Below are 19,184 nucleotides of genomic sequence, written 5' to 3'. Positions count from 1 at the left end.
ATAGCACCCTGCCCTGTGGGTTACCTAGGAACAACCTTGTGGGTGACTTATATATAGAAAAAGGGGAGTTTGAGGCTTGGCAAGTACTTTTAAATGCCAGGTCGAATTGGCAGTGAAACTGCACACACAGGCCCTGCAATGGAAGGCCTGAGACATGGTTAGGGGGCTACTTATGTGGGTGCCACAATCAGTGCTGCAGGCCCACCAGTAGCATTTAATCTACAGGCCCTGGGCACATGTAGTGCACTCTTTTACTAGGGACTTATACGTAAATTAAATAAGCCAATTGGATATGAGCCCATGTCACCATGTTTTAAGGGAAACAGTATATGCACTTTAGCACTGGTTAGGAGTGGTAAAGTGCGCAGAGTCCTAAAACCAGCAAAAACAATGTAAAAAAGTGGAGGGAGACAGGCAAAAAGTTGAAGGTGACCACCTTAAGGCTGTCAGGTCTAATATGTGTTATCTCACTTTTTATCACCCAAAGTATGGCAGGAAAGAGGAGGGCACATTTGAGGCTGCTCAACATAAATGATGCAGGTGTTGCTTAACTGAAGCATATGAATTCCGCTGGCAGTGGACCCCCGCTGTGTACTCAGACCAAACTGCATTGTTGGATTCCTCATAGTTCCACACCCCTTCCATTCTAAAGAGCTGCAAAATAAGATCACGATCTCTATTGGTCAGTAAGTATTCAATTATTGGTCTTAGACATACCTCTGCCGGAGGTGGCCATTCTGGGACACAATGTGCTCTCTTAATAGAGAAGAATGTTGGCACCCTCCTAAGCAACACTGAATCCATCATTTCAGAAACAGCTACATGTTTGGCCCCTCAGCATACCCTGGGAATCCCATGAGCACTCTTGTAATCACCCGTCTGCGCACTCAGCCTTCATTTACAAGGGCTCTATTTTGATTTTCATTGTGCACATCTGGGAATGTACCTTTTTGAGGGTGAGCCATATCACGGTTATAGGAGACTCTGCATCATCAACCTTGCTGGATAACATTTTACAATCTGCACTCAGCAAGGAGACCTTCAAATATACTGTGTCAATCTTGGACTCTGGAGAGGTCTGAAGCCCAGATTTAGGAAGGCCTGGCGCCTCCTTGTAAAACATTAGCATCATTTTTTATGTCCCTAATGTGGCTCAATGAGGCCAAATTTGCAGCACCAGATTTTACAAATGGTAGCAATGCATGCATATCCCTTGGGCCACATTATCCCCAATTAGCTGTACCAGAAAAATGGCCCATTTTTGGGACTACTTTTAATGCCTGCACAAAGCAGGCGTTGAAAGGGGACACACCAATATTCTTAAGGGGGCCCTATGTACCTTGCAGGATTATTGGCAAAATGTTTGGAGCTAATCCTGCAATGTACTAAAATAGCATCAAATATTATGACGCTATTGGCCCCAACCTGCACCATGTGCGCCGTAAGTTCAATGCGGCACACACATGGTGGCATTAGGGGGGTGCTAAGAGGTGCAAGAATAGTGGTGCTGCATATAATGCAGCGCCACTTTTCATAAATTTGGGCCTTTTGTGTCTTGAATTTCTAATAAAGTTTTGTCAAGCATCTCCCAATGCTTCACCACAATAGTCTCCAAGTGTAGTTAGTGGGGTTCTTCCTTGTGACTATGCCCCCAGGAAATCCACGATGCCCTAGTTCTGAATCATTGGTGGCTTGGGCCATTTGAGCTTCACCATCATGTGCAATTAAATTAGGCATTCAGCCTGGAGAACAGCTTTCTAGTCCTTCAGGGGTGACCCTCAGTTCTCATCTGTGGCAACATAGCCTCAACATTACATAGCTTAGCTTAATAGCACTGCTTCCTGAGGATCTGTGTGAAATAATCACATGCGCAAAAATATCCAGGTCATTGAAACCCCAGTTAGGACAACACTTTAGTAGTAACTCCAGAGGCCTCAGTCACTATGGTCCAGGTGGTGCAGGCGTTGCCCGATTAGGGAGTGTAAAGTACAATGCTGATAATGCAGCCAGCTCCTGTTCCAGGGCCTATCTCTATTGTGCTCCAAGGATCTGGTGTCGCAGGAACAGGGATGAACCACTGGGGCTTGTGTCCAGTGTAGGGCCTCTGACAGCACGGCAAAAACTGCACGGCCTTGTGCACAGCAGAATGTCCATGGCATGGGTGGCTTCAACAGTGGTCTCAATGCCACCAGTGGCGGCCCAGCGCATCTCAGGCATTTTGTGTGTACCGCTGTGCACAACTTGGGTCTACCACCTCCAGCTCTAGCTTCAGGATGGGGATGCCGTCAGTTACAGAACCACTCTGTTCACCTCTCCTCTCAGCAGTGATCTGCAGTCCAGCCCTGGGGAGTTGATTAAGTCCAGGCTGCATTTGCCAGCCCCTCTCTGAGTCTGAAAGGCTCAGGGCAAGCAGCAGAAAGATATGGGGCCAGGAACTAGGGAAAACCAGGTGAGCAGGTCAGGATATTGTAGGATAGAAAAGGGCCGCGGTCGAAGCTCTGTGTTACATTCCTGTATCAGCCGCCATCTTGGCCAAACCCCCAAATTGAAAATGTCTTTTATGTATATACCTTTAAAAATGTATAAACAACAAACATTTTGCAGTGCAGGAGCTGTAGTTTCTTGAGTCTGTGTCTGTAAAAACCTTAAAAGATTAAAAAAAAGACAAACATGTTAATTTCCCGCTTTTCTTTATTGCCTTGGTTGATGACCATTTTGGTTGAATCTTCAACACAAGCACAGGAGGCATACATCCAGGCCCACATAAAAACTTTTAATAACATAGAGAGTACTTTTTGATTTTAGAATAAAGGCCAATATTTGTGAAAAAAAGAAGCACAACTGCACTAGTGCAGTAGTGCGTCAAAATTGTTAACACGAGCTAACGTCATTCCCTAGCGCCATCCTATGGCGCTAAAGAATGGTTAGCATAAAAAAAATGATGATAACCATTTGCGACAAGCCATAAGAAAAAATTATGCTAATGCTGCAAAAGTGGAGCTAGACCATTTGTGGCACATATATATGACACAAAACAGGTTAGCGCCATCTTTTTACCGCATTAGTGTAAATAAAATGCACAAGCAAGAAACATTTAAATTGAATGACAAGATGGAGTTTGCAGGCCAGGAGAGACTGCAGGGAGACCCCAATCACACACCTACCAACCAGGAGGGTCCAGAAAAGTCCCAGGAGATGGAGAAAAGGAAGTACAAGTGTCACTGTAGTGAGGAGGAGCATGACATCCTGGTCAGAGAGGTGACAGAGCACAAACACCAGCTCTTTATCACCTCCAAATTGCCAGTCGGTAGGAGAGATGCAATATGGCAGGCAATAGTAGACAACGTCAACAGCGTGGCAGAGGTGAAGAGGACTGTCACTGAGTGCAAGAAGTGCTGACACGATTGCATGCGCAGGACTAAGGAGAAACCATCAAGACACCGAAAGGCAGCACAGTAGACTGGAGGTAGAAGTCCTGCACCACAGGTGGACCTTGATGAGCTGGAGGCGATTGTTGAAGCAGTCATCCCGGAGGAGCTGGTCACTGGAATCGCACAACTGGACATCGCAGACTACAAGAACTACCACAAATGGAGGGTAAGTTGCAGGGGGTACTATCTGGAATTTCACAAATGGCAGAAGAGGGAGGCACATAAGACACACTCAATGCATGCTAAAGGGTTGCTTCAGGACACATAGGCCCTGAATCAAGATGTGCCATCCCCACCCAAGCCACACATGTACTGATGCTTTGGTTGTGCAATGCACTCCAGTATATACACAACATGGACATAAGCCACTCACTATGGCTATATTCCACCATGTAAATATGCAGCACATTGCCTGTGAGGGACGTGAAGTAATATGCCATGACAACACACATTGCATATTGTCAAAGCCCCTGTACCTACACAACTTAGACATCAGATACTAGGACTGAAGTCAATACCACACCAGGGGTGGTGTCAGGGTGGTATAACTGGCCAAAATGCTTCCCTTCCTCCATGTCTCACTGCCTACCACCACGGTTTTCGTGGCGGTACAAAAACCATGAAAACCAAGGCAGTAGGCTGGGTCGTAATCCAGAGGGTGGGAACGTGGCGTTCATCCCATTTTTGTAACTGCCGGCCTGTTGGCAGTATTACCGCCGCTTTAACACCGACCGCCAGGTTTGTAATGAGGGCCATTATGTCTTGTGTGAAAGGTTGGCCTACTGCTTAATGGCACATTCAACATGCATGATAACTGGCACAAGTGTCATCAATGTGGCACTACCGGTGCAATGTCACTAGCCTGTAATGGAACTGTATCATCATTCTAATAATAGTCCATCTGGAACCAAGATACACATTCCACAGTGTCACATCTTCTACTCATAGAAAAAGCAAAAAGCGAGGAGGGCTGAAAGCATTCTTCCTCGTTTTGCCATGCTAACGCCACCCCTGGGTGGCGTTAGTTTTTGTCGCTGCCTCAGATTTACGACAACTCGTAAATCTGAGGCAGCATCAAAATCAAAGGGTGTTGCAGTGGAATGCCCACCACAACACCAATTGCATGCACCTCTGACACAGAAAACTGCGCTGGAGGGTCCCATATTTACAAGGACGTGTAACCCCACAAAAAAGTGGCGTTACACGTCCTTGTAAATATGGAGCAATGCTTTGCGCCACCGGAGCGTCTTGAAAAACTATGACTACATATGTACTAACTTAACCTAAGGCCTAAACAAATATGTATTTTTTTGGTATTTTTCTAAAAAAAACATTTTTACACATATACCCCAAAATGACCCCCTCCCCCAACTCCGCCAAATAATAAAGTACTAAAATCCACCCTCCAACTATACTTAATCTAATCTATGTCTACCCTATACTAAATCACTCACCAAACACTACCCATCTAAAACCCAATCTAAAACTATTTACAATAGTAAAAGGGAGAGGGAAGGAACTGGGAGGTTGTGCCTGTGCTACATCACATTTTTTTCATAATTTTTTTTGCAGTACTTCAACAATTTTCTATTTTTATCACTCTCCTGCTTCAACCTGTCCAATCTGACTATCACTGTGGCCATGTCCTGTCTCATGTCACTTTCAAAGTTCAGGCTCATTACTGCAGCAGGTGGCTGAGCGGGTGCCTGGCTTGTGACAGGTACAGCTGATGTGGATGGGGTCAGAGCTGCAGAGGCCCCCTGGACCCTTGATATCTTCCCCATGTTGCCAGCTTTTGTGGTGGCTGCTATGGAGGTCCACCATGTAGGAAGGCACACCATGCCCCTATAGCCTTTTCCATCCCAAACCTTCTTGCCAACCTATGGTACCAAGCATCGACATCCAAAATATGATGGTACATGCCTGAACTTTTGTGGAAAGCATGACATTCCTCAGGTGTCATATTGGCAGATGAAAAATTAGGAGAATCAAGCATTAAAGACAGCTTTGGGTGGAGGTAGAACAGACATATGTGTGGTCATTATGACCTTGGCGGTCAGGTGACTGCCATGTTGGCAATGGCGGTAGTACCGTCGCCAGGCCGGTGGTAATGACTGCCAAATAATGACCATGGCGGTGATCCCTCCCATAGACAGCCAATGTACCACACCAACCGTGGACGGAAGACAAGGATCCGCCCATCATAAAATGACATAGCAGACCACCAGGATTTCCGGGGCGTTAGCAACACCACCAAAAGCCTGGCGGAAACACATCATATAAAAGGAGACACTCACCTCCAGGGACACAGAGGACTCAGCGGCCACCATGGAACCTGAATTGTAAGTCTTCCAATGCTGTACCACACCATGGCTGTCCTGGAGCTCCAACGCCGATGAAGATGAAGACGGGTGAGTAGAGCTGCCTAGCACACAAGGTAGGTAGGTAGGGAGGGGAGGAGAGAGTGACACACACACAACACACACCATACACACACCACACACCCAGAACCAGCTGCAGAGTAAATCGACAGTAATAGGACCCAGGAACAAAGAAAGCCAGGACACATTCCTCTGTTCCAACCACTGTAATCCTGTTGGATGAAAATCCCAAATCTGAAAGCATACACAACTGCATATTTACATGTAGGCCCAAAGGCCAGTTCAAAATCTCTAATGCCCACAGGGCAAAGCCCAATCCCCAACTTGACTCCTGACGATATCGGGACTCTACTGTTCATAGACATCATGTTGGAAATGAGCAGGCACCTCAGAGGACAGGGAGTGTGGGGTAGGTGGGGATCTTCACATCTGGAGGAGGCTCCTTGCCCTCTGGTTCTTGAGGGGGCTCCTTGCCCACTGGTTCTGGAGGGGGCTTCTTGCCCACTGAGGCTCCTTGCCCTCTGGTTATTGAGGGGGCTCCTTACCCTCTGGTTATTGAGGGGGCTCCTTGCCCTCTGGTTCTGGAGGGGTCTCCTTGCCCACTGGGTTCTGGAGGGGGCTCCTTGCCCACTGAGGCTCCATGACCTCTGGTGACGGAGGGGCTTCTTGGCCACTGGTTCAGGATGGGGCTCCTTGGCCTTAGTTTTTGTAGGGGCCTCCTTGGCCTTAGTTTTGGGAGGGGTCTCCTTGGCCTTTGTCTTGGGATGGGGCTCCTTGGCCTTAGTTTTAGGAGGTGGTTCCATGGTCTTGATCGTCAGTTTTGGGAGGGGACTGCACTTTAGCACTCCGTTTTGGGGGCCTAGGCGTGTCCTTGGTGTTGGGGCTGGTGTTGCACTCATGTGCCCCTTAGTGGCAGCTGTAGACTTTGGGGGTGGAACAATGTCAGACTGGGTTATTGAGGTACTGGGCTGGGGAGTGGGATCTTCCTCTTATGGGCAGGATGGGGAGGTGGAGGGAAGAGGTCAAGGAGGGCAAAGAAAAGCGTCTTAGGGCCAATGGAAAGGGATGTGGAAGGAGGGATGGGAGTGAAAGTAGAGGGAGTGGTTGTAGGAGAAGGAGGTGTTCTGGACATGGGTGCAGTTGCATGGACAGTTGCGTGTGTGAGGTGGATGGTTGTTAGGATCTGAGTGTAAGCGTTTGTGTGTCTTTGGGGGGCAGACAGTGTGAGGGAGGACAAACAGAACGTGTGGATGGATGTTGTGGTGGTGTCTGCAAGTGAGGTGGGTGTGCTGCATGAGGTGGTGATGGTGGTCGTGGTGACTGAGCGTGTGGTGTGTGTGGTGCATGTCTGCAGGTTTGCTGTTGTGGTGACTGTGGGCAAGGCTGTGCAGGTGGCAGGTTTAGGGACTGTTGATGCAGTGCATGCAGGTGTGAGTGCAGATGTGACTGTGAGGGAGGAGGAGGAGGGGGACAGTGGAGGCAGTGGATGATGTGTGTGCATCTGTGTGTTGGCTGTGTGAGTGCTTGTGGACTGAAGTGTGCTGCCTGTGTTTGTCTGTGCGAGTCTTGTGTGATGTATTGTGTGCATACTTGTCTGAATGTGTGCGTGGGATGAGTTTGGGGTGAGGAGACTGCGACTGGGAAGTGGTAGTTGGAAGGAAATTGAAGAAACAGGGACACTGGTTGCTGTCAGTGAAGAGGCCAGAGCCTGAAATGATCTCTGTAGGGCCGCCAAGCCAGCTTGAATGTCCTCCAGGAAGGCACTGCTTTGCTGCATCTGGGATGCCAGCCCCTGGATGGCATTCACTATGGTTGACTGCCCTACAGAGATGGATCTCAGGAGGTCAATAGCCTCCTCACTGAGGGCAGCAGGGCAGGCCGGGGCAGGTCCTGAGGTGCCTGGGTCTAAGGAGATGCCCACCCTCCTGGCTGAGCGGGCACGGGCAACCCAGTGGGGGACTACTGGGAGGGCGGTGCTGGTACAGGGGTGGCGGTAGAACCTGTAGGTGGGGTGGTCCCAGAGGGGTCCGCCACAACCAGGGAGCTCCCATCAGAGGAGGAATCAGAGTAAGTGGTCTCAGCTCCAGTTCCTGCCGTGGTGCTCCCCTTGCCTTCCGTCCCACTGGTCCCCTCTGCGTTGGTGGACTCTGCCTCCTGGGTCCCATGGGCTGCAGCTCCCTCACTCACCAGTGCCCCTGCTCCTTTGCCAGATGATGCTACTGCACACATGGACAGGATAACAAAAGGAGAAAGGGGGAGGCTCAATCACAGCACCAACACCACTGATGGCGTACACATCACTGTCACACACTGAGACTGAGAATGGGCAGTATGGACCACACTGGCATACCTTGTGCTAAGTACCACAGCAGGTAGGAGCCAAACACTGCCATCTGCACACCAACTGGGACCAACTAAGCCCTGTCCGCCATGGAAAACTAGCTACCTAGCAATCAAAAACATGCAATTCACCCAATTAAGCTAAGCTGGACCACGCAGCAATGTCTAAACTGGCATATTGGGGCATCCACTAACTAGTACCCTGCACCCAAATCCCATGCCAGGCAACAGAGATGGATGTCAAACACACTGTACTCACCCCCTTGTGGCTGCTGTGATGCCTTCAAGCATCCATCCAGCTCTGGGTAGGCCACCGCCAGTATGCAAGCCATCAAGGGGATCAGGTTCCGATGGGCACCCATCCCTCGTTGGGAGGCCGTCCCCAGCTGGGCCTCCACGGTCTTCCGGGCCCATTGTCTCAGGTCCTCCCACCATTTTCTTCAGAGGGTGTTCCGCCTGCTTTAGACCCCCAGGGCCCACATGTCATTGGCAATGGCACACCACAACCCCTTCTCTAGATGGGCGCTGACCTGCAGAGAAATACATAAACAGAGGGACACCATGAAACACACAATCCAGCCTGTCACACATATGGCCTACAAACTGCATTTGCCCTTCATCATGTACACACATGACTGGTACCTCTGCATTAACACCGCAACCAGCCATACCCCCCAAAATGACACACTGCCAGCGCATATACACATCTCCATGCAGCCTTGTAGCATGCAACGTACCCATGGTGTACTCACCTGTTGTTCTGGAGCCCATACAACTGCCCATACAGGGGTAGGACCCTATCCACAAGCCTCTACAGCTCCTCCAATGTGAAGGCTGGGGCCCTTTCCCCTGTTGCACGTGCCAGGGCAACTTCCAGACACAGTTTACAGCAGCACACGCAGTGGAGATGTCGTCCTGTGGAAAGTCAGGAATCAAGTGAAGTGGTAGAAATAAAATGGTGGTCACTTCCACGGCGGTGAACACCGTCACCGCCGGCGTTGATAATCATTGGTTCTCATACTCTATAGAGGGCCAAGTTAGCCAATGAGGAATTGCACGGCGGTGCAGACTGCCTCCCGCCATGATGCGAGTGCCCGCAGAGTGAGGTCACTTCCACCTGTCCCTGCATACGGGACAGGCGGTTGCCATTTTCTAATGCTAGCATACATGTACAGATGAATAAGTGTGTCATTGTAGCTCGAATGTACATACCTAGACAGTTCCAGTGACCAACATACAAGCATGTTCTGTGTACACTGCTGTAGTGTGTTCACGGTTCCTGTTGTCACTCCCTTCTTACTTTTGGGTCCCTTAGTAACTAACCACAGTGGAGGAATAGGAGGAGGAAGTAAGCACCCATGTACAGACCCCTTGTGGACCTGGCTACACTGGAGGACAGGCATACTCATCTATCTTCTGGACAGGACCACAATCACAGAGCTGTGTGCACATTTGGAGCCTGATCTCCTACCTGCTGTCCGTTGCACCACAGTAATACCCCCTCTTGTGCAGGTACTGTCAGTGCTCAATTGCCTGGCAACTGGCTCTTTCCAGGTGACAGTGGGCTTGGCTGCAGGAATGTCACAGCCAATGTTTTCTATTGCACTTGCAAGGGTTTTGGCAGCCTGGCTCAAACACATGTGCAGCTACATCGCATTCCCCAGGTCGATGATTGACCCACTGTGAAGGCTGGATTCTATGCAATGGGACATATATCACATGTTATTGGGGCCATTGACGGGATCCATATTGCCTTAGTCCCCACCAGGGCCAATGAACAAGTGTACAGGAAAAGGAAGAGTTTCCACTCACTCAATGTCCAAGTGGTGTGCCTTGCTGATCAGTACATCTCCTACGTCACTGCTAAGTATTCTGGGTAGGTGCATGGTGCCTTTGTCCTGAGGAATAGCAGTGTCCCACAGCTGATGGCACAACTACAGAGGCATATAGGGGCTCATTCTGAGCCCGGCGGGCGGCGGGAGCCGCCCGCCTGGAGGGAGCCGCCAAATGACCGCACCGTGGTCAAAAGACCGCGGCGGCCATTCAGACATTTCCTCTGGGCCGGCGGGCGCTCTCCAAAAGAGCGCCCGCCGGCCCAGAGGAAATGCCCCTGCAACGAGGACGCCGGCTCAGAATTGAGGCGGCGTAGTTGCAGGGGTGCGACGGGTGCAGTTTGCACCCGTCGCGTATTTCAGTGTCTGCATTGCACACACTGAAATACACAGTGGGGCCCCCAGGGGCCCCGCGGCACCCCCTACCGCCATCCTGTTCCTGGCGGGCGAACCGCCAGGAACAGGATGGCGGTAGGGGGTGTCAGAATCCCTCATGGCGGCGCAGCAAGCTGCGCCGCCATGGGGGATTCCAAGGGCAGCGGAAAACCGGCGGGAGACCGCCGGTTTTCCTTGTCTGACCGCGGCCGAACCGCCGCAGTCAGAATGCCCTGCGGGGCACCGCGGGTCTGTCGGCGGTGCTCCCGCCGACCCTGGCCCCGGCGGTCTGAGACCGCCGGGGTCAGAATGAGCCCCATAGTGTGGCTTATAGGTGTGCCTGAGTCCCCACCAAATGTATGTTAATGTATGCCTTCAGGAGTCATACCCCATGCCATTGTACAGGGCTAATGTGTGTCTCTCACTTCTTGCAGGTGATTCCAGCCACCCACACGGTAGTGGCTCCAGACCCCTGTTAGGAATCAGAGAATAGGAGCGCAGACTAGGTACAATGATGCTCATGGGCATACCAGGAGGATTGCTGAAAGGACCTTGGGTCTCCTGAAGGCAAGTTTCAGGTGCCACCATCTGACAGATAGATCCCTAAGCTACTCCCCTGAGAAGGTCTGCAGGATTGTTGTTGTGTGCTTGTAGGAAAGTACCATCTTTCTTGGCATGTTACCCCAAAATTCTACCTGTTTGTCAGTATGTTTTGCCTGTCTCACTGGTATCCTGCTAGCCAAGACCCCAGTGCTCATAGTCTGTGCCCTATGTGTGTGTTGCCTGTATGCTTAACTGTGTCACTGAAGTTCTGCTAACCAGAACTCCTGTGCTTATGCTCTCTCTACTTACCAAATTTGTCACTATAGTTTAGTGACTCCATATTCCAATTCTAATAGGCACATTGCCCCCTACCCCTTATAAGTCCCTAGTATATGGTACCTAGGTACCCAGGGCATTGGGATTCCAGGATATCCTTATTGTAGGAGGTTGGCCTGGTTTGAAGTGGGTACCTTGGGTACTTATACCTTACACCAGGTCCAGTTATCCCTTGTTAGTGAATGTAGTAGTGTTCTAGCAGCTTCAACTGATGGAGGTAGCTATAGCGGAGCAGCTTAGGCTGAACTAGGAGACATGCAAAGCTCATGCAATACCACTTATAGTTACACAGTACTTATACACAAGTAAAGACAATACTCGGTGTTACCAAAAAATAAAGGTATTTATTTAGGTGACAGTACCAAAAATATATTAGAGACAATACTCCTTCTGGAGGTAAGTATTATACACAATATATATGCTAGACACCAAAATTAGACAAGTAAATAATCATAGAACAATGCAAACAGTAGGAAATCCTATAGAATGCAATGGGAGAAAATAGGTCTAGAGGCAACACAAACCATATACTAAAAAACTGGAATGTGAATCACGAATTTCCCCCTAGACAAGTGTAGTGTGTGCAGAATCGCAGGTAGAGTAAGAATACATTAAAGGTAAATAAATTGACCTCATCCCAGAGCCCAGAAAAGCAGGAGTAAAGTACTGCAAGTTTCCTTGGGATACACTACACTTCGTTTTTGGGATTTTGCAGCAGCCAACCAAGTCTGCAAAGAACAACTGCTGGATTATTAGACCTGAAGACCTGCATAGGAAGGGGACCAGGTCCAGAAGTAGAAAGAAGTTCCAGGAAGGACAGTAGCCCCTGCCAACCCAGAAGAGGGTGCAAAAGAAGAGTCCCTGGTTAGTTGAGGACTGCAGAAATGCACCCTAGGAAGATGCCAGCAGGTTCCTGCATGATGCAAAAGATGTCCCACGGCGTGAAGGTTGTTGCAGGTGAGATTTCATGTTGGAAGGTGCCAACAAGCGTTGGCTACGGCAAAAAGGTGTTTTTCATCACTGGATGGGGGGCTCAACTCTATGTGAAGAAGAAGAGGGGTCTCTCAGCATTTTAGAGAGCCATCAGGATGCCAGCCAGCACCCCCAGAAGCCGCAGGATATGGGTTCAAAGGAGGTGCAAAATACAGTTAATACAGCACAACAAAAGAAGGCTCCATGCCACTGGAGAACAACTCAGCAAGTTGAGGATCACAGAGTGGAGTGCTGGGGACCTGGGCCAGGCTGTGCCTGAAGGAATTTTGCAAAGAGTGCACAAAGGCCTCAGGAGGTGAAGAAGACACAAAACACAGGGTACTGTCGTTCTCAGGGAAGGCAAGGTCTTACCTCCTCCAAATTGCGTCAGCTGGACCTCAGGACAGTCTATGTCGACGATGTCCACCCTCTGTGTCCTTAAGAGCATGCTTGTTGCTGTGAGAGGAGTCCCAGTGTACCGGTCGTCACCTTGGAAGGTGCCTGCTTGGAGCAGGGGAGTGATTCCGCCACTCCACGGGAGATTTCTTTGGTCCTTCTGGTGCAGGATGAAGACAGGGTGTCCCCAGAGCATGCATACCATGGAAACTGTTGCAGTTGCTGACTTGGAGCTCCTATCTCAATCTCTACTATCTACTATCTCAATCTTAATAAATTGTGTTGAGGCTCAGGCATACAGGGACACAGGTGCCAGTAGCACTCTAGTGACTGAAAAGCTAGTGTCACCTGCACAACACCTCCTTGGACAGAAGTACCAAGTTACTGATGTCAATATCTCCACTCAGTATCTCCCCTTAGCTGTAGTTCTACTTAGTTGGGGTGAAGTTACTGGCCCTAAACAGGTGATGGTACCACCTAGCTTACCTGTAGATTGTCTCTTAGGGAATAATCTAGAAGCCTCAGGTTGGGCTGAAATAGAGTTTAGTACCCATGCGTCCATGCTGGGTATCCCTGAGGAATTGCTTCCTCTCATTTCTGGTGAAATTAAAAAGCAAAGGAGAGAAAAAGGCTTGAAATCTCAGAATCCCTCTCCACCAACAGTTAAGAAGGGAATCAAAGTATCCCTTCCCCACCCTGCCACTAAGGATACCATTCCTGTGGTTGGAGAACCCTCTCCTGGGGTGGAACCTGTGCCAAAGGAGCCCTCAGCTACCACAGCTGGACTCCCAAAGGTAAAAGTACCTCTCTGTGGAACCACTAAAGCAGATTTGCAAAATTGCACCATTTTAGTAAATATGGAGCATCTCTCCAGCCCTCCCAGAGAAACTTTAGTGCAGCAACCCTGCACTACCTCTAAACACTTAACACATCATCCCTGTCCTGGTGTGGAGCGTATAAGACAGCAGCCCTGCCCTGCTCCATCTCAAGAGAAACAGCAACCCTGTTCTCTCTTACAGCCATGTGGACAAATTATTTGCCCAGCTATGGCTTTATTGAGGCAGCATCCCTCTATAGCATTTCCTCAATTTGACATAGGCCCAGTGGACCAATCCCAATGCCAAACTTTAAAACATACGAATAGGAACTCTGAGAATTTACACTCACACTGTTGGGTAGGTAAAAATCTCCAAACAGGGTGGTTTGCATCCCTACAGGGAAGTAACTATATAGTGGATGATAAAGGGAGTAACCATTCTAATGCAGATCTACTCTCCACTTATCACCACTTAGACAATAAAGTCTCAACTGGCCAAGGCTAGCCTTATTGTCTTTCGTTTGGGGGGGTGGTTGTACAGGAAAGTAGCCTCTTTCGAGCATGGATACCCCCACTTTTGGCCTGTTTGTGAGTGTGTGTCAGTGTGTTTTTACTGTGTCACTGGGATCCTGCTAGCCAGAACCCCAGTGCTCATAGATAAAAAACCTATATGTCAGTATGTTTTGCCTGTCTCACTGGGACCCTGCTAGCCAGGACCCCAGTGCTCATAGTTTGTGGCCTAATGTATGTGTTGTCAGTAGTGCTTGACTGTGTCACTGAGGCTCTGCTAATCAGAACCTCAGTGCTTATGCTCTCTCTACTTTTAAATTTGTCACTGTAGGTCATTGACTACATTTACCAATTTCAATTGGCATACTGGACCCCTTTATAAGTCCCTAGTATATGGTACCTACGTACCCAGGGCATTAGGGTTCCAGGAGATCCATATCGGCTGCAGCATTTCTTTTGCCACTGATAGGGAGCTCAGACAAACCTGCAGCCTGCGTGAAATAACGCACATTATTTCACAGCCATTTTCACTGCACTTAAGTAACTTATAAGTCACCCATATGTCTAACCTTCACTTGCTGAAGGTTAGGTGCAAAGTTACTAAGTGTGAGGGCACCCTTGCACTAGCAAAGGTGCCTCCCCCAAAGTTCTGGGCCATTTCTCACTTTGTGAGTGCTGGGACACCATTACACATGTGCACTACATACAGGTCAATACCTATATGTAGCATCACAATGGTAACTCCGAATATGGTCATGTAACATGTCTAATATCATGGAATTGTCCCCCCATTCCAAATCTAGTATTGGTGATTCCCAGTACTGCCAAACAAGCTCTCTGAGGTTTGTACTGCAGCTACAGCTGCTGCCACCTCACAGACAGGTTTCTGCCCTCCTGGGGTCTGGGCAGCCCAGTCCCAGGAAGGCAGAACAAAGCATTTCCTCTGAGAGCAGGGTGTTACACCCTCTCCCTTTGAAAATAGGTGTTACAGGCTGGGGAGGGGTAGTCTCCCCCAGCCCTTTGAAATGCTTTGAAGGGCACAGATGGTGCCCTCCTTTCAGAAACCAGTCTACACCGGTTAAGGGACCCCTTCTCCCCTACTCTGGTGGGAAACTGGACAAATGAAAGGGAGTGACCACTCCCCTGTCCATCACCACCCCAGGGGTGGTGCCCAGAGCTGCTCCAGTGTGTCCCAGACTTCAGCCATCTTGCTATGCAAGGTGTGGGGGCACTCTGGAGGCCTCTGAGTGGCCAGTGCCAGCAGGTGACATCAGAGACCCCTCCTGATAGGTCCATATCTGATAACGTAGCCAATCCCCCTCTCAGGGCTATTTAGGGTCTCTCCTGTGTGTTCTCTTCAGATTCTGCTTGCAGGTTTCCTTCAGGAATCCTCTGCAACAACTTCAGCATTCTCTGACCTCGTATCAACCACAGCTTGCTCCAAGAAATGCTGTAACTGCAACAAAGTGTCTACAAGAGCCATTTTTCTTCAGCAACCTCAGCTCCAAGTCAGCAACTGCAACAGTTTCCATGGTGTGCATGCTCTGGGGACTCCCTGTCTTTATCATGCACCAGAAGGACCAACAAAATCTCCAGTGGAGTGGAAGAGTCACTCCCCTGCTGCAAGCAGGCACCTTCCAAGGAGACAACTGGTACCCTGGGACTCCTCTCATGGCAACAAGCTTGCTCCTAAGGAAACAGAGCATGGATATCATCGACATAGACTGTCCTGAGGTCCTGCTGATGCAATTTGGAGGAGATAAGACCTTGCCTTCCCCGGGAACAATGGTACCCCTGTGTTTTTTGTCTTATTCACCTCCTGAGGCCTAAGTTACTAAGTGTGAGGGCACCCTTGCACGAGCAAAGGTGCCCCACCCATAGTTCATGGCCATTTCCCAGGGCTTTGTGAGTACGGGGGCACCATTACACATGTGTACTACATATAGGTCAATACCTATATGTAGCTTCACAATGGTAACTCCGAATATGGCCTTGTAACATGTCCAAGATCATGGAATTGTCCCCCCAAGCCAAATCTGGTATTGGGGTGCCAATTCCATGCATCCCCAGGGCTCCAGCATGGACAACGGGTACTGCCAAACTAGCTCTCTGGGGTTTTCTCTGTAGCTACCGCTGCTGCCAACCCTCAGACAGGTTTCTGCCCTCCTGGGTCTGGGCAGCCCAGTCCCAGGAAGGCAGAACAAAGGATTTCCTCTGAAAGAGGGTGTTTCACCCTCTCCCTTTGGAAATAAGTGTTAAGGGCTGGGGAGGAGTAGCCTCCCCCAGCCTCTGGAAATGCTTTGAAGGGCACAGATGGTGCCCTCCTTGCATAAGCCAGTCTTCACTAGTTCAGGGAGCCCCCAGCCCCTGCTCTGGTGCAAAACTGGACAAAGGAAAGGGGAGTGACCACTCCCCTGTCCATCACCACCCCAGGGGTGGTGCCCAGAGCTCCTCCAGTGTGTCCCAGACCTCTGCCATCTTGAATGCAGAGGTGTGAGGGCACAATGGAGACCTCTGAGTGGCCAGTGCCAGCAGGTGACATCAGAGACCCCTCCTGATAGGCTCTTACCTGGTTAGGTAGCCAATCCTCCTCTTCGAGCTATTTAGGGTCTCTCCTGTGGGTTTCTCTTCAGATAACGAATGCAGGAGCTCACCAGAATTCCTCTGCACTCCTCTCTTCGACTTCTGCCAAGGATCAACCGCTGACTGCTCCAGGACGCCTGCAAAACTGCATCAAAGTAGCAAGATGACTACCAGCAACACTGTAGCACCTAATCCTGCCGGCTTTCTCGACTGTTTCCTGGTGGTGCATGCTCTGAGGGCTGTCTGCCTTCACCCTGCAATGGAAGCCAAAAAGAAATCTCCCGTGGGTCGATGGAATTTTCCCCCTGCAGGCACCAAACTTCTGCATCACCGGTCCTCTGGGTCCCCTGTCATCTTGACGAGCCTGGTCCCTGGAACACAGGAGCTGGACCCAAGTGACCCCGACAGCCCAGTGGTCCTTCTGTCCAAATTTGGTGGGGGTAAGTCCTTGCCTCCGCACGCCAGACAGTAATCCTTTGTACTGCGTGATCTGCAACTGTTTTGGCTTCTGTGCACTTTTGCAAAGATTCCTTCATGCACAGCACAGCCCAGATCCCCAGCACTCCGTCCTGCATTGCCCAACTTGCTGAGTTGACCACCGACTTCGTGGGACCCTCTTTTATTGTGTTGAGATGACCGCCATGCTCAGATTTCTTGAACACCTGTTCAAGTTCTTCTGCTGGTGCTGCCTGCTTCTGCGTAGGCTCTCTCTGTTGCTGATTGCCCCCTCTGTCTCCTCCTCCAAGGGGTGACCTCCTGGTCCGTCCTGGGCTCGGGCAGCACCCATTATCTTTAACCGCATTCTTGCAGCTAGCAAGGCTTGTTTGCAGTCTTTCTGCATGGAAACAACACTGCATCCTCCAGCACGCTGTGGTCCATCTTCTGACCAAAGGAGGAGTTCCTGTCCCTTTCCGCTGTTGCAGAATCTTTGGCTTCTTCCACCCAGAGGCAGCTCTTTTGCACCTTCATCTGTGGTTTAGTGGGCTCCTGCCCCCCCGGACACTCGTGTGACTCTTGGACTTAGTCCCCTTCCTTTGCAGGTCCTCAGGCCAAGGAATCCATCTTCAGTGCTTTGCAGTCAGTTGTTGCCTTTGCAGAATCCCCTATCTTGACTTTACTACTTTCTGGGGTACTAGGGTAACTTTACTCCTACTTTTCAGGGTCTTGGGTTGGGGTACCTTGGACACCCTTAGTGTTTTCTTACACTCCCAGCGACCCTCTACACACCACACTAGGCCTGGGGTCCATTTGTGGTTCGCATTCCACTTTTGGAGTATATGGTTTGTGTTGCCCATAGGCCTATTGTCTCTTATTTCATTCTATTGTGTTCTACAGTGTTTACACTACTTTTCCAAGTATTTTATTTACCTGATTTTGGTTTGTGCGTATATTTTGTGTATATTACTTACCTCCTAAGGGAGTATATCCTCTGAGATACTTTTGCCATATTGTCACTAAAATAAAGTACCTTTATTTTTTGTAACTCTGAGTATTGTGTTTTCTTATGATATAGTGCTATATGATATAAGCGGTATAGTAGGAGCTTTGCATGTCTCCTAGTTCAGCCTAAGCTGCTCTGCTATAGCTACCTCTATCAGCCTAAGCTGCTAGAACACTACTAATCTACTAATAAGAGATAACTGGAGCTGGCAAAAGGTGTAAGTACCATCAGGTACGCACTATAAGCCAGGCCAGCCTCCTACATTGATGGAGCAGCGGTGGGATAAGTACTTGTAACTGCTTCAGCACTTTGTCATTGGTGCTTTTCATAAGAAAAACATATACCAAATACTTCAGAATATACACAGTGACCTAAACAGTTTAACTTTCCTTCTCTAAAAAGTTTCTGAAAACTTTCAAAAGTTTGAAAAAGTTTGTTTTCCTTTCTTTAAAAAGTTTCAAATCTTTATTCTTTCTCTGTCCTAAACCCTTTCTGTCATGTCTGCAGTAGAGCCTACTCCCACATTTTTCCAGGCAACATATGGGGATTTAAACTTTAAAAGTTTGAGGGGTCTCTGCATTGAAAGAGGTTTAGTAATTGGTAATAATCCTACCAAAGATCTTCTCCTTAGCCTTCTCCTAGAAAGTGACCAGAGCCAGTCTGGGCCATCCCAGGATCAGGAGGTAGAGGAGGGGAGTACCCAGTAAGACTCAGAGGAGTCCCCTGAGGATGTTGGTGAGGGTTCGTCCAAGGACCTGTCAGCTAACAGTACACTGGTAGTGGGAGGGGGTCACACACTAGTAGGGCACCTTTCTCTCCTAAAGGACAGGTTACTAGAGTCCAGCCAGTTAGGGACAGGTCTCTCTCTGCATATTCCCACATTTCTTCTGTGTCACAATTCCCAAGCCTCCCACCCTGAGGATAACTTAATGGAAAGGGAACTCAGAAAGCTGAGGTTGGAAGAGGCCAGGCTGAAGCTTAAACAGCAGCAGCTGGCCTTAGACAGGGAATCTCTGGATGTGGAAAGGAAAATGCAGAGGTTGGGGTTAGTTCCCCATGGTGGCAGCAGTGTTTTTGATAGTAATCAGGTTATAGAGCAAGATTCCAGAAACCTGCATAAGATAATCCCCCCTTACAAGGAGGGGGATGACATTAACAAGTGGTTTGCTGCCCTTGAGAGGGCCTGTATGGTACACTTGGTCCCTCAAAGGCAGTGGGCTGATATCT

The sequence above is a fragment of the Pleurodeles waltl genome, chromosome 3_1, assembly GCF_031143425.1.
Source record: "Pleurodeles waltl isolate 20211129_DDA chromosome 3_1, aPleWal1.hap1.20221129, whole genome shotgun sequence".
Classification (NCBI taxonomy): Eukaryota; Metazoa; Chordata; class Amphibia; order Caudata; family Salamandridae; genus Pleurodeles; species Pleurodeles waltl.
The sequence above is the reverse complement of the archived record's forward strand: the minus strand, read 5'-3'. Positions refer to the sequence as shown.